The sequence below is a fragment of the Equus asinus genome, chromosome 21 (genome assembly GCF_041296235.1).
Source record: "Equus asinus isolate D_3611 breed Donkey chromosome 21, EquAss-T2T_v2, whole genome shotgun sequence".
Taxonomy (NCBI): domain Eukaryota; kingdom Metazoa; phylum Chordata; class Mammalia; order Perissodactyla; family Equidae; genus Equus; species Equus asinus.
The window spans coordinates 69,271,713-69,286,539 of record NC_091810.1 but is presented as its reverse complement, the minus strand read 5'-3'; the positions used below and the strand labels follow the sequence as shown (position 1 = coordinate 69,286,539).

Genomic DNA, 14,827 nt, shown 5'->3' with positions numbered 1-14,827 from the left:
GCGTACCTGCTCCCGTTATGCCCTGGGAAAAGAAATTATCCAGGATGTCTCTTCTCGTGCCAGATTCCAGGCCCTACATATTAAGCTGTTTCACAATCTGTACAGTACAAACTGTTTTAATCTGCTCTTAGCTAATTCCCTGACCTCTTGTTTAAATTTGGGATTCTAACTCTTTTTAGGAAAAACCCCAACAAAACAAAACCCACACCAGCCCAAGCCACTTTGATAAACTTGGTCAAGCTGTTCAGAGTCATGCCGCGGTATATCTTTTTAATAGAATTATAAGCCCAATAAGGTCAGATGAGCTCGCCAGCCAGTTGTCGAATTTGAGGATTTTTGTATTGTGGGTGGGTCTCTGAAAGCATGGATGGCCTTTCTCACTGGTTGTTGACGAAGACTGATCTGCATTTTGGCTTGCTTGGAAAATAAAGTGACAAGATTCACAGAACGAAAAGAATGAGAAGACAAAAGAATAGTGTAAGAGCCAAAGAAAAAGAAATGTAACTTTTAAAAAATTCAGTATAACTTTTATCATTTTTCAAAATTATCAGTGCAATACAGAATTTATCGTATGAAAAATAGAAAATTAAAACAACTATAGTTCTACCCTGGGAGAAAACTCCTGTTAAACCTCTTTTTCTATGAGTATATGCATATTGTTATTTTTCTTTTCTTGTTTTTAATAAAAATAGAATTTTATGCTGTATACTGGTTTTAACCTGCTTTTTAAATTTAATAATCTTTCACAACCAAAATTTAAACAACTGCATAATTTTTATGGTTATGCTGTTAATGTAGTGGTTTATGATTATATTGTAATTTATTTAATTAATCCCCTATTATTGTACCGTTAGGATGTTTCCAATGTTTCTCTATTATAAATAATGCTTTAATGTATAGCCTTTAGGTATATATCTGATAATTTCCTTAGGATAAATTAGTAGAAGTAGAATTTCTAGGTTAATGGCTTTGTACATTTTTAAGGCTCTTGATACAAATTGCCAAAATGCCCTCTGGAAGAGGTATATCAATTTAAGCTCTGTTAGTCTATAAAAGCTTAATCTTATTGGAGACTGTCTATTAGCAATCTCTCCCTTGTGATAATAAGGTAATGAATCAAGAAACAACTTCTTTTCTGGAATTCTGCATATATTTAATTTGATTGTTTATAGTGGATGACACCATCAGCAGATGCACTTGGGCCATGATTGACCTATGAGGGCTGGCCCATCCTTTGGCTGGAGATCAAAGATCACTACTCTGGGCTGGGAGCCTCTGCTCTATATTAGGACTCCCAAACAGAACCCTGTTTATATCATTAGGAAGTAATCCCCTTCTTAAAGAAGTGACTTCTGCCTGTCATGACGAGGATGACCTTATTGATTATTGTTTGGAGAAGAAAACCTTCTATCCTCCTAGGAACCAGGTGGTGGTCTCAGCCTCAGAATTTAATGAATAGGTTGTGGTCCACCTCTGGGAATGGCCAGTGGCTGCTGTGTTTATACAGCATCACCATGACAATGTAATCATGGGATGCCCCGTTTAGGGGATTTCCAGCTGGCAATATTTTGCAGGGGACAAAGAGTACATAAAATGAATATGTGGTGTGGTTAGCCAAGAAAGTTTGACAATATGAAGTAATAAAACTGGTTTTCATGTGTCTTTAAGGAACAGTCTCATTGCTCATAGCTAGACTTTATGCACAATTTTGGCCTTCATTATATTGTACATTTCCAGTTTTTGTAGCTTTCAAAGAGTATGGAGTCTAGAGTGAGAAGAGCAGGATCTGAATTCTGGCTAGGCTACTTGCTAGCTTTGTGACTTTGGGCAAGTGTCTTTGGTTCTTTGTGTCTCTCTTTTCTCATCTGGACAAATGGAGGGAATGATACCACTTATCTCACAATATGGTTGTGAGGATAAAATGAGTTACTATAAAGTACATAAAATAGCACCTGGACATAGTAAGTGGTATATATGCTTAGTTATTGTTTGTATTTTCATTAACTTATAATGACTTTTGCACACAATGATGTAACATCAGTTATAATCTTAGTATTCTTTTTTGTAGTATTCTTTCAGCAATTCCCCATTCCTTTATACCAAAATAACCACTGCCTCTTTCCTTCAAGACTTAGGTTAAGACCCAACCACTCCATGGAACCTCCCGTGATTACCCTAGTAAAGGAGTTGGCAAATTGTTTCTGTCAAGATCCAGATAGTAAATATTTTAGGCTTTGAAGGTCATAGGGTCTCTGTTGCAACTACGCAATTCTGCCGTTGTAGCATGAAAGAAGTCATAGACAATATGAGAAAAAAGAAAAGAATGGGCGTAACTGTGTTCCGATAAAACTTTATTTACAAAAACAAGCAGCGGGTCTCATTTGGCCCTTGGGCCTAGGCTCCTGACCTGATATGTCCTTTCTTACCATTTCTGAAACTCTGAAGCTGATGGCCCAGAGCATTCATGCCAAAGGTGGCAGGCCAGCTGGTTCTGGTGGACTGCAGGCCTGGGACTACTGCTCCCCACCCCCACTTGCTCAAGAAGAGTTGCTTAGCAAGAGTTGATGTCCTCTTGCCCAGGACTCCATGGTGGGAGCTTCAAGACCACTCTCCCTGTCCGGTATTCCTCCACTCCCTCCTTCCCATTCAGCTCTCACTTCCTTATCATCCAAAGTCAGAGAAATTAACAATTTCTTTATAAATGAACTCTTTCAGAAACACTTGGCATCTTACTTTGGAGAGATTTGTCTTGTCTGGGCTGGCTTGGCTTGGGACCTCACATGACTGGGACCTTGGCAGGATGACTGATCCTCTTCCCGTGTTGTTGCTCCTCATCCATTAGCCTAGCCTGGACTTGTTCACATCGTGGTGGATGAGTTCCCACGGATCCAATAGAGGACAAAAACCAGTGTGCAAACGTCTGGTTGCATCACACTTGCTAATATCTCAATGACCAAACTAGTTACCTGGTCAAGACTAGATTCAGTGGGTGGAGAAGTAGACTCCACCTTTTAAGGGGAAGGGGGCAAAGCCACCTTGCAGAAAGGTGAGTATACCAGAGCTGGCATTTGATTATATACTGTCTTCTGTTATTTCCTGGTTTCATGTGTGGGTCTATTCTGAAAGCTATATTCACCATTCCATCATCCTTCAGCATGTATTTATTGAAGACCTACTAAGTTTCGCAGCCTGTGCCAGGTGCTAGAGATACAAAAATGAACACGACAGACAAGTTCCTTCTGGAACTTACTATCTTGTACAAGGGGGCAGCTGGTAAATAATTCGAAGTTGGAAGAAAGTGAACAGAATGGTCTGGGAAAGAATAACCGAGGGGTACCTGATTTGATAGGGGGTCAGGTGAGATCTCATGGCTGAGAAGGAACCAGCCGTGTCAGTAATAGGGGAAAGCATTTCAGATCAGAAACTGAAGATTTGGATTCTAAGGCCATTTCTTTATCTCTTCGCTGTGTCCATCAAGTTCGCTGAGTCTCAGCAAATCTGCAAAATGAAAGCAAATCCACAAGTTTGAACCCACCTATGGCAAATACAAACACTAAAACAGTGAACCTGACAGTTGCAGTGATTTCTTGTTAGGGAAGGCTCATATGGTGTGGGAGTCCCTGGTGTTTGCAAGTCCAGGGGTGAGAAAAGGGAAGGAAAAAGACTATCCTTGTTGGATACCTTCTCTACCTCAGGCATTTGGGCATTTGATATCCATATCTCATTTAATTCTCACGACAGCCCTGTAGAGAGTAGGCTTTATGACCCCCATTTTACAGATGAGGAAACTGAAGTTCAGAGAGGTTAGGGAACTTGGCCAAGGTCACATAGCTAGGTCTTGCTAGAGCTAGGATTGGAATCCTGTGCCTGTTGGAAAACACCGCTGCTTCAGCCACATTGAAACAGAAGAAAGGAAGCAGTGGTGTGTTATGGTCTAGCTTGGGGGTTTCATGGGGCAACAAATTAAAAACAAAAGCAGGTGGGAGCTTGGGGCCAGCACCATGGCGTAGAGGTTAAGTTCACATTTTCCACTTCGGCAGCTTAGGGTTCAGAGGTTCGGATCCCGGGTGCAGACCTAGCACTGCTCATCAAACCATGCTGTGGTTGTATCCCACATAAAAATAGACAAAGATTGGCATAGATGTTAGCTCAGTAACAATCTTCCTCAAGCAAAAAGAGAAAGACTGGTAGCAGATGTTAGCTCAGAGCCAGTCTTTCTCACACACACAAAAAACAAGAAACAAAAAACAGATGGGGGCATACTTAAAAAGAAAAACAAGCAGAACTGGCCTGGTTTCATAGTGGTTAAGTTCGTGCACTCTGCTTCAGTGACCTGGGGTTCACATGTTCAGATCTCACGTGCAGACTTATGCATTGCCCATCAAGCCATACTGTGGTGGCATCCTATATACAAAATAGAGGAAGATGGGTATCAATGTTAGCTCAGGGCTAATCTTCCTCACCAAAAAAAGAAAATAAAACAAAAAAACCCCAACAACCTATTGATCATTTTATAAAAGAAATGACATTTTTAAAACAAAACATAAAAGAAGGAAGAGCTTACAAGGCAGTCTTTCCCAAGAAGGGACAGTTAGCAGACAGGACCCACCCACGGGCATCCTCCCAAATGGTGCTTTGTCCTTGTTCTCTCCGCTTTGCCATGGATGGGTGGAAACTTCCCATCCAGAAGCCCATGTTTGGGAGCCACTGTCCAGCCCACATGTAGGGCCCCCAGGGTGAGGCCAGTGCAGCCATGATGGCGAGCCTTCTCCACAAGGGCACAGAGGAAATGCTTGCTCCAGGTTGTGGTGGTAGCCTTCTATTTAAAGCAGCCTTTAAGAGTTAAAACTCCACCAGCTCCCTGGGTCCCTCAGGGCTAATTTTGTCCATTTTCTCATCTGCCTTTGTTTTCCTTGCCTCTGAAGAAGGGAGGCCCTCATCTCCACGACAGTGTGGGGCTGCTGGGCTGTTTTCTTCCTGGCGGACAGCAGGTCGTATATTCAGTCACAAAAAGTTTCGCAATCAGGAAGATGGATGTGTATGCTTAATTTTAGAACCTCTATTAAATACTTTAAATGTGCTTACTGATTTTGAGCAAGGCCAATTAAAACAACATTGTTTTTGTTTTTAATTGGCGTGGCTAAACATGAACTTTATGCTCTGTTTGGAGAACATTTTTGGCTTTGCCCACCCTGGTACTGGCTTCTGTTTAGGAGTTTGCTGCAGTATCGAGCCCCAAGAACAACCTACTGAAGACAGTAAACTAAAACAGGACAATATCTGCATGCTGGAGTAGCTAGAACTGCATTATGAAGCCTGCCATCAAGTTCGTTATTGTGTCCTTGAACCACACAGAGTTAGCAGGTCCCCTCAAGGACCCAAAGAGCTATTCTCCTTATTAAACCCACCAATAAGGGTGAATTTATTTATCCTCTCATTCATCAGACGTTCGTTAAACGTCTTCTATGAGACGGGCTCTAGGCATAGAAATGAAAGGTTTTTATGTATTTTGTCCCCAGTGTCGCGTCCCAGTGTTTAGAAAGTTCATAGAACAGTGCCTGGTAAATAATGGGTGCATAGTACATATTTGTTGAGTGACTGGATGAATGAATAGGCAGGGAAACAGACAGTGCATGTGCCATGTGCCAGGACACTTGTGATGGGGGACTTGATGGGTGCAGAGAAGGAGCCTCACATCCCTCTGACACGTTCCGGGAAGGCTGTGTAGAAGAGACGATTTTAGAGACGTGTAAGCATTTTCCAGATGAGGAAGGGGAGGGGAGTGTTCCAGGCAAAACTTGAAGAGGAATCTGAGAACAAGGGAACTTGGAATAGACTGTGAAGAATCCTGTGGAAAAATGGAAGCATCCATTCTGTTAACGTTAGTTTTCATAGCCCTGTGCAAGCAGCTGGGGATCAGCCAGGCATTAAAGATGCTCAAAAGAGAAGCCTTCTTTGGAACTCCCAGGTTAGGTCCCCCTCTTTTACGTTTTCTCTTGTTCTCCTTGGCAGCACTTACCACAACTGTAATTGACATACTACTTATGGAGTTGTTTGTTGGATGTCAGCCTCCAGGAGGGCTGGGGCGGGTCGCAGCTTTCTTACCAATGCCTAGCACAGTGCTCTACACGTAGTAGGACCTCAATGCGTAAGTGTTTTTATTATAAATTAGATCTAATTGGTATATAGTAATTAATAGAGTAATAAGTGACATGTAATAAAGCAGATATAATTATATGATAATGCACATAGTATAATTTTATATGTTCTAATTATATAATGAAATGCATCTCATTATGTAGGGTTTGCGATGATACGTTCATGAAAACTTGTGAAATTTATAAACAGGACAGGCCTTTGGTGGCCAAAGTCCAGCTCACTTTCTTAGTAGTTTCTGCCGTCCACCTCAGGGTTAACCCTTCACTGCAAAAGCTGTGTTTTCTTTGATATTGTATTTAAGCAAACTCTTAAGGATTCGCAACTAGAATGATAAACCCAAGAACCCTGTGGGCTCTTAGTGCTTAAAGAAAATAAAACTCTCAACGTCTAGAATTTGCCTCCATATCTAGAAACATCGAGACAGCTGAAATGATAATCCGGCTTTTCCTAGTAATAGTTCCTATAGAATGAGAAAACACTTCCTCTTTTGGACAAATGTTCTAAATTGAGAAGTCATTTTGGGTTGAAAAAGCAGGAAAATCTGTCTTTTTAAAAAATTTCCTTCTAGTATATGAATAAACAGGAAGTGGAGGGTGAATTCTGAATTAGCCTGCGACCATGAATTTTTTTTCTCATGTTGGCCGGGTGAAAATAGTTTATTTAATTTGGTGGTTTTAAGTGGTCTATAAATTTTTTAGTGGTTAAAAGTTCATGAATGCTTGCTTAAATGCTTACTTTCCTTGTTTGGTTTAAAATATCTCGAATACGTTCATTTGCTGTTTTTGTTAAACAAGCTACAGGTCTGTAATTTTTGGTAAAAAGTTGCACCTGTGTCATCCAGTAGGGGGACAATTCCCAGTATTCCTAGTGAAGCTGGTGATTTGAGGATGGCTTACATCCCGATGGTGTCTCAAGTGTCTGTTTCAGGAAGTTTCAGTCAATTAAAAAAAATCACCCCAAATCAACACTCTAGTTTCTAATTCAAAGCAAATGGGGGGTGAGGAGCAAAATAAGTTGCCTTTACAAAATTCCTGGGGACCCCATCTAAAATGAATTGTAACAATGTTTTACAGTTACGCCAAACAAAAACAAAAATGTATTTTTGCTGGAAAAATAAAAGTTTACTTTTGGGGTTTCCTGAGAGTGAGGTAATTATAACTGAAAATCATTTGTGTTTAAATAAAATTTATACCATCATAGGTAATAATTTAGTTACTTTTGGGAGGTGAGTGTTGCAGCCTTCTTGCCTTCTGGACTTTTTACTAGAGAGGGTAAATAGAAAGCTTTCGATTCTACATTTCCTTCTCCTGGGTCAACTCTCAGAAAGAAGTCATAAGAAGTGAAGTCGTCTGGGAGGGCATCCTGTTTAATCAGCCCCTTTATTTCTCTTCATGAGGGCAGGTCGTGAGCCCCTAGTCTAATCGCTCTGTATGATTGGTACTCTCCCCACCTGCATACCTACATAAAACCACAGAAACAATGAAAATGTCTTAGGTTTACATAGCCTCTTAGTGTTTCTAAAGTACTTTCACATATGCAGTTAAATTAGGCTGAGTTTAGCCACAGTGAAAAAACCCCACAAAACTCCAACGTGTGCAGTGCCTCATAGAGAATTTCTTTCTCTCCCATGTAACAGTTCAATGGATGTCTTCCTGGTTGGTGCCTTTTCTCCTCCGCACCGTGTTTAGGAAGTCAGTCTTCCTCCACTATTACAGCTGGGCATCCCCTGGGTCCTTAGCATCAGCTGGAATGGGAAAGAGAGCATGCAGGAGGCAGCATACCTGCTTCTTAAAAGCCAGGGCCTGAATTTCTGGATACATCATTGGCAAGAACTGGTCACATGACCAAAATCAACTGCAAGTGATGGAGTGCAGCCACGTGCCCAGGTACGGAATGCCCTCTTATCGTGGAAAGAAATAGTGAATTTGGTGGGGAGCTCACAGTTTCTGCCTTAGGTTTTTATTTGATCCTTATAACAGAGAAGTGGGTGGAATCGGTTTTTTCTCCTCCGTTTCACAGATGAGGAAACTAAGATGGAGTACAGGACCAAGTTCTACCATCTGTCTCCTTGACTTACGTATAATCTGATTCTGTTACTGAAATGGTTACTGTGCAAACTTCCTTGAATACATTTCTGCACTTAATTGTCCTTGAATCTTACCAAACTATCTTTTCAAAGTCTATTATTCTAAACATCTCCATATTCCTAGTATGGTTTTTTTTTGACATTTTGAGAGACTGGAAAAGCCTTACCCAGTTGAATTAGACCTTCATCAGGGGTTAGATTCCAGTGTCAGCCCATAAGGCAAAAATCACATGTCTCTGGAGCGACCCCAGAAAACCCCTTTGGAAAGCAAACTGTTGGCGACTGACATATGTCTCCCATTAAGACCTACAAAGCCAGGTCTACCTCCAGCTTTGGAAGCAGATTGCTGTCCCTTCTGTGGAACACCAGATGAAATAGCTGTTTTCTATTTTCATGTTGTACCAAAAATACATGTCCTCAAGTGCAAGAATCATACTAGCACAACACAGTGCTTGTGCCATCAAAATCACACATCTTTCTAGATATTTCCTTGTTTCTGAGCTTCTCTTACAGTAATAGTTTCTCCGGGATTGGGATTTCTCTTGTGCCCTTTATAGACTGTCTTTTTTATTTTTTTGACTCAGTATTTTTCCACTTCAGAAAGGCAGCTAGATGTGTCATAGGGACAAGCATTGCCAGAATGGGCTAAAATTTTGTTCTGTGGACCCTAGAACTCATCCCTGAAAAAAATCTAGAGAGGGGAATAAGAATCTGTGTGCATCTCCCCCGGTACAATGCCAGCATTGTCTGGGGTGAGGGGGAAAAGCTGAGGTTCTGGCAGGCCTGCTCCATTAGAGCCTTGTTCCTTGTTCCATATTGAAAAGATGACATTCCTTTGCTAGCAACGTCCTGCCCGGATTTCTGGCACCAGTTCTGTGGCCGGCACTGTCGCCTGGGGCATTTTTGTTTGGGTTGGTTTTGTTTTATTTCAAAAGCAGCAGAGTGCAGGCTGCATAAGTGTACAAGGTAAGAACTGTTTTTATAAAGCTTGTCATCAAACTTGTCAGGGCAGTCAAGGTGGCCCGTCTGCCAGGGCGTCTACTGCCTATTCACTAGTGTCAAAATGCGAGAAGGCAAAGACAGTAAATTTAACGTATTAACCTGTTCTCAAGTGTTGCTGAGGCAGCCTTCGGGTTTTAATGTGGGCCCCCTCCTCTCTCAGGATTTCATGTAATGCTTCATTTATAACTGAGATCGGTGGATTTGCAAAGTAAATATTCCATTAAGGAAAAGCAAAATCTTCAGTGACCCCCTCAGTTCTGCTTCTGTGGAGGCTTTTTCCGTGCCTGGAAATGAAAATCTCTTATATTGGCTACCGCTCTGAACTAGAGCATGTAAAATGTACTTCTCAGGTTCCGTGAGCCTTAAAATAATGAGCGGTAGAAAACTCTGAGGTGGGTCATTGAGGGGGAGAATACACTGGTTTTAGAAAGGATTTTTATGGTTAAATTTGTAGAAACCAGAATGATCGAGCAACGTTGGTTCTCCTCTGTGCTTTTGAATCTGAAAATAGCAGCATTCTAAGTACACAACACCACCATTCATACGGGCCTGGAAAGTCCCCCAAATCATGAAAATTATCCTTATTAGTCAAACCCAGAGGGGATCATCTGACTGCTCCTAGGGAAATGAGAATTTTTGTTTGGATCTTGCTTCTGTATGGCATACTCGAATTGTAGAGGAGCTACACTCTATCTGGGGAGTTTGGAAGTGCGAGCATACTTTTAGCCAAGAAATGCTTTTGAAAGCTGCTGTCTTAATTTATACGACTCCTCATTGCCATAAGGAATTAGTTTCAGAATAATAGAATTTTGAGAGGGACCATGTTTGATATTTATCAGTTTCTAGAGACATGTCCTGCTGCATTAGATTCTCCTTCACCTGGTTGGTACCCTAAGTTAGCAAATTTATGGCTAACTCCATAAGATATCTTTAGATGGCATCTATCCCATTTGAATGCACAATTTATCATGTTTCTGATTTCATCAAAAACATTATGCTAAAATGCTTGAATGGCTTTCATTATATTTGTTCTGTTGAACTGTGATGGAAAAAGTATGAAAGTTATCAGTCCAATGCCAGAAATTATGGGAGAGGGTATTAGAAATTGAGTCTGATTCTGGTTATTTCCCTGAAATGGAATTAAATGGAAAATTCCTTATCCAAATGTATTTTGGACTTAAAGGATCATTTCCTGCTTTAAGAGTTAAATGAGAAATATGTTGTATTTAAATGCATATTTATTGCTAACTCTTGCCTGTTGACCAAAAATTTGAGTCTCAGGTTCATATTATGCATACAGATATCAAATTTATTTCTGTCAATATTTGTGGCAGCTGGGATCTACAGAAAATTATGAATTACATAAAAAAGCCTAGAGTCTAATTGTACCACCAACTGTACTTGGTTTTAAACCCAAACTCATAATGAAGTCATTTCTTCTGCTGTGTCCGTGTGTGAGATGTTTGTTGTGAGAGAGTCCACAGGATTGATGTTATGGAGCTCCTGGTTTAAGAAACCTAAAATAATATTTCTTAACTGGTGAGTCTAGGTCAGGTATTCCTTTATTATTTGATTCTGTTTCATCCATCTCATCCTTTATGAGCTCTGGGGCTCAGAAATAATATTCCTATTCTCTACTATGTCCACTGTTAGAGATAAGAGCATTGGACGAGATTTGATGATATCAACCTCCACGGAACTGATCTTTCTGCCTGTGTTACGAAGGGTGGCTGGGCCATTGTCAGTTACTCTGGACATGCTCATGTAACAGAGGTGGAAACTGAAGATAAATAGGTTTAAGTTTATCTAAAGTTTTATATTTGTACTAAATTAGTATTTCATATTTTAATAACTTACTTTAAAATCATAAAGCTGAAATTCCTACAATGACATATAAGACAGAATTTAAATGGGTTAGAAAAAATGATTTAGATCGATTTTTGAAACTTGATGTCTTTGTAACGCTTGCTTCTTTTCCTTCAAGCTGTCTGGGAGCGCAAAGTGCTATGGGTAAATCTTTGGCTTTGAAGCCTTGCCAGAACACAAGCCACCTCTCCTCTCCCTATCATGAAGGCCCTCTTTTTGTTGGAGCCTCTGTCACTTCCACTCAACAATTCACTGACTAAAGTAATTCTTGTGGCACTGCCTACTTCAAATGGAGTAGAGCAATATCGCCAATGTTTACCCCCTTCTGTTCCAAGAAACACCATGGATTGTTTCTTTTTCTGTAATTGGGTGGTTCTCGATGCAGTCCTCTTGCACATACAGTTGCATTCACATGCAGTGGAAGAGGAGTTCTCTCCCCATTAGTATCAAATTCTATTGGGACCTTAGCAAGGGGTTTATGTAAAACCCCTTGGGTAAAAACATTCTTATTTGTCTGGGCCTTCTATTTGTTATACCATTTTTCTCTGCCAAAAATTTGTACAAGTTTTACCTTAAGCATAATTCACAGGATAGAGTTAGGAAAAACATTATGTCCCACCCAAAATTCCCTCCCTCTGAACTGAATTTGATCATAACATCTCTCCCATTTTATTTTTCAATCATCTCCCCTACCTCTTCGGTAAACTCCCCAAGAAGTTGAAGGGCAGCTGCTATCCCTGTTTTTATGTGAGAGACCCAGTGCCGGGCCTACAGCTGTTCTTTTCTGTACAATCGTCTTTTCTCCAATCTGGCCTCTCGAGTCTTCATTGAAATAGAAGTGCCGGCAGCCGTCCTGACGTGCCAGGGTTCCTGTAGTGGAACGGAACTTCCTTTGTAGCCCTTGCTCCTATTTGAAATTATTTCACTGTTTACTTATTCACTGGTTTTCTCTCCCACTGGTATATAAATACCATGAGAATAGGGCCTTTGTAAGTCTTGTTCTCTTCTTTCTTTCCAGCACTTACAATAAAGCTTGGCATGATGTGGGCACGCCTTAAATGTTTGTTGAATGAATCTTTAATAAATAATATGTGAAAGAAATAGGGAAAAAACAAATAGCATTAGAGAACATTTGTGCCCAATAATTGTGTTCGATTCAAGTTATCACAGGGCAAAGGCTAAGGGACAGGTGGACGAGAACATGTTTAGGACAATATTGGCTCAGAATGTCTTCTCAGACAGGAGAGGAAGAATGAGAGCTTCAGTAGGCATCATGACCCATTCCTTTCTTATTTGTGGGAGAGCTCTCCTCTGAGCACTCAGAAGTGTGCAGGGGTGTCCACCCCTTCTGTCTTGCTGTCTCTTCCCTGCTACCCTTTGCCACCCTGCTCTTGGGCATGGAATAGATGATGCAAGAACAACATTTGGGCTCAGTTTGCCACCTGATGAGATGGCTTGTTGGTATGTGCTAAGGATGACTATTTTCTTATCAATTATTCAGGTCGCTGCTTAGCCTCAAGTTGAACTGGTTTTGAATTTCAGATATTGGTCTTTCCCCATTCGTCATATGCGCCAGTGAAATAACAGATGCCTTCTTTTCATTATGAAATGATAAATCCTACAATTACTAACAAGTACAAGGCATACTGCAGTTTACTGAGGGTTCACGGATACACTATCTCCTTGCTTTTTGTAATAACTTTATTATGTAGGTAAGACAGAGAATGGAATACCTTCTTCCTTAGTGTTTAAATTTAAAATAAGTATATGAGGTAGAAGTTATATAGGGTTAAAGTGACCCTTAATAATCCATACAGTGTGTTCCAGTTACCTTTACTACATAACCAACCATGATAACCTTAGAGGCATAAAACAACTTCTTTTGACTAACAGATGCTGTGGGTCAAGAATTTAGACAGTGGACAGTGGGGTTGGCTTGCCTGTGCTCCCTGCTGTCTGGCGTGCTCCCTGCTGTCTGGCATGCTCCATGCCTCAGCTGAGAAGACTCAGCATCTGGCAGTATCTGGATGTCTGGGAGGTATGGTCATTTGGAGACGTCTTCTCTTATGTCTTCGCTTATCTGGTAGTTGATGCTGCCTGTTGATGAGAGCTCCTGCTTGTAGCTTCTTGATGTGGCTTGGGCTTCCTCACAAAATGTCAGTTTCAGAGTCATCAGATTTATTATGTGGTGGCTCAGAGGCCCAAAAGCTTGAGTGGCAGAAGACAAGGTGGAAGCCACATGGCCTTTTGTTTCCTAGCCTTGGAAGTCCCATAGTGTCCCTTCTGTCAAATTCTATTAGTTAAAGCTGTCACAAATTCACCTAGATTCAAGGAGAGGAGATACAGACCCTTCTCTCACTGGGCTAGAGCCAAGGTCACTTTAGAAGAGCACCTGGGATGGGCAATATCATTGTGGCCATGTTTGAAAAATCCAGTCTGCTGCAAACTGGGTTTTGTTTTGCACCAGAGGCTCTTCAGTTAGTGCCAGAAAAAGTAGGTGGCTTGTTCTTAGGAGCCTGTTAAAGGAAAAGGATGCATTTTTATGCATTGGGAAGACTGTGGCTCACTTTGAAAAGCAGGTGAGAACCGAGAGGGACTCAGGGAACCATGGGTTCCTACCACTGATCTTGCCCTGCTTTAGGGTGTGCACTCACCCAGTTAAACAATGGGTGGGCATTGGGCTACCACCACTTTTATGCTGCTGTGAGTGGCATCTGGCTTTACTGTAACTAAGTAAACTGAAATATACTTAGGGTATGTATAGTATCTATGGAAACAGAGGAAGCAGGTAAACCAGCAGGCCAAAGTGAGATCCAGCTCTGCCAGCTTCAGAGAAACAAACTGCCAGCTGATGTCCCAGGCAGGGGCCTCAGGTTCAGGCCCCGTGTCTTCCCCTGGCTTGTGTCAGATCATACAGTTATTATCTTATTGATTCTAGGCCACTGAGTGGATTTTTACTTTTATGAAATGTGGGTTCTGATGTGAGATGCTCTCATCGTTGTGTTTCCCTGATGTCCCTGCCAAGATAGTTATTTATTCCTTTTTGGGCAAGCTATTCCTGTGCATGGTCAGGGTGCTGAACTCCCATTGACTTCCACCAAAATTCTCTTTGGCCTCAGTTTGGAAGTTGTCTATGGGCCTTTAATTACACCCTCTGGCAAAGGAGAAAGAGCACTTGAAACATGCATAAATTCTGTACATATTTCCAGGACTGGCCTGTTTAAAAAATGCTGTCTGTCTTTCTTCTTTTTTTTTCCTCTCTTTGAACTTGGACATGAATTTTTGTAAAGTACAGCATGTCAAGGGAAGGGCAGTGAGAAAATATGCAGGGGTATTTACTTAAAAATTACTCAGTGACTCTATCATGGGCATTCATTGGTTTTTAGTATGGTGTGCCATATTATGAGATGAGCAGTGTTTTACTATATTTTAAATGGCTCCTTTTAAAAATCTCAACCTTGGTGTGCATAGTGTTATATAATCCATGCCCTTCTGACTATAAATTTTATTTTTCTTTGTTATATTTCGAATTAGGTAAAACCCCAAAAGCTATTTTTTAATTTGTTCCTATTTAAGATTTTAGCACAAAACCAAGGGAAATGTGCTGATTTATTCGAGTCCATATGAGTAAATAAGTTCATGCAATGAATTATTTACTTATTTCACGAATTTTAAGGAGATTTCACGAATTTTAAGGAGATTTGTAGAATGACA

The 14,827-nt window shown here is 40.8% G+C and overlaps 1 protein-coding gene across 5 annotated transcripts in view; it reads left to right on the top strand.

The window, feature by feature from the left end:
• RARB (retinoic acid receptor beta) overlaps nt 1-14,827 on the top strand; it is a 694,304-nt gene that overhangs the window by 559,264 nt on the left and 120,213 nt on the right. The window contains exons 1-2 of one of the 5 annotated variants that reach the window (XM_044755315.2): nt 6,013-6,148; nt 7,796-8,045. The exons of the other annotated variants lie outside the window; for them this stretch is intronic. The gene's annotated coding sequence lies outside the window, so the exon portion shown is untranslated. Of the gene's footprint in view, nt 1-6,012; nt 6,149-7,795; nt 8,046-14,827 lie in introns of those variants that run through there. 5 annotated transcript variants of the gene reach the window in all.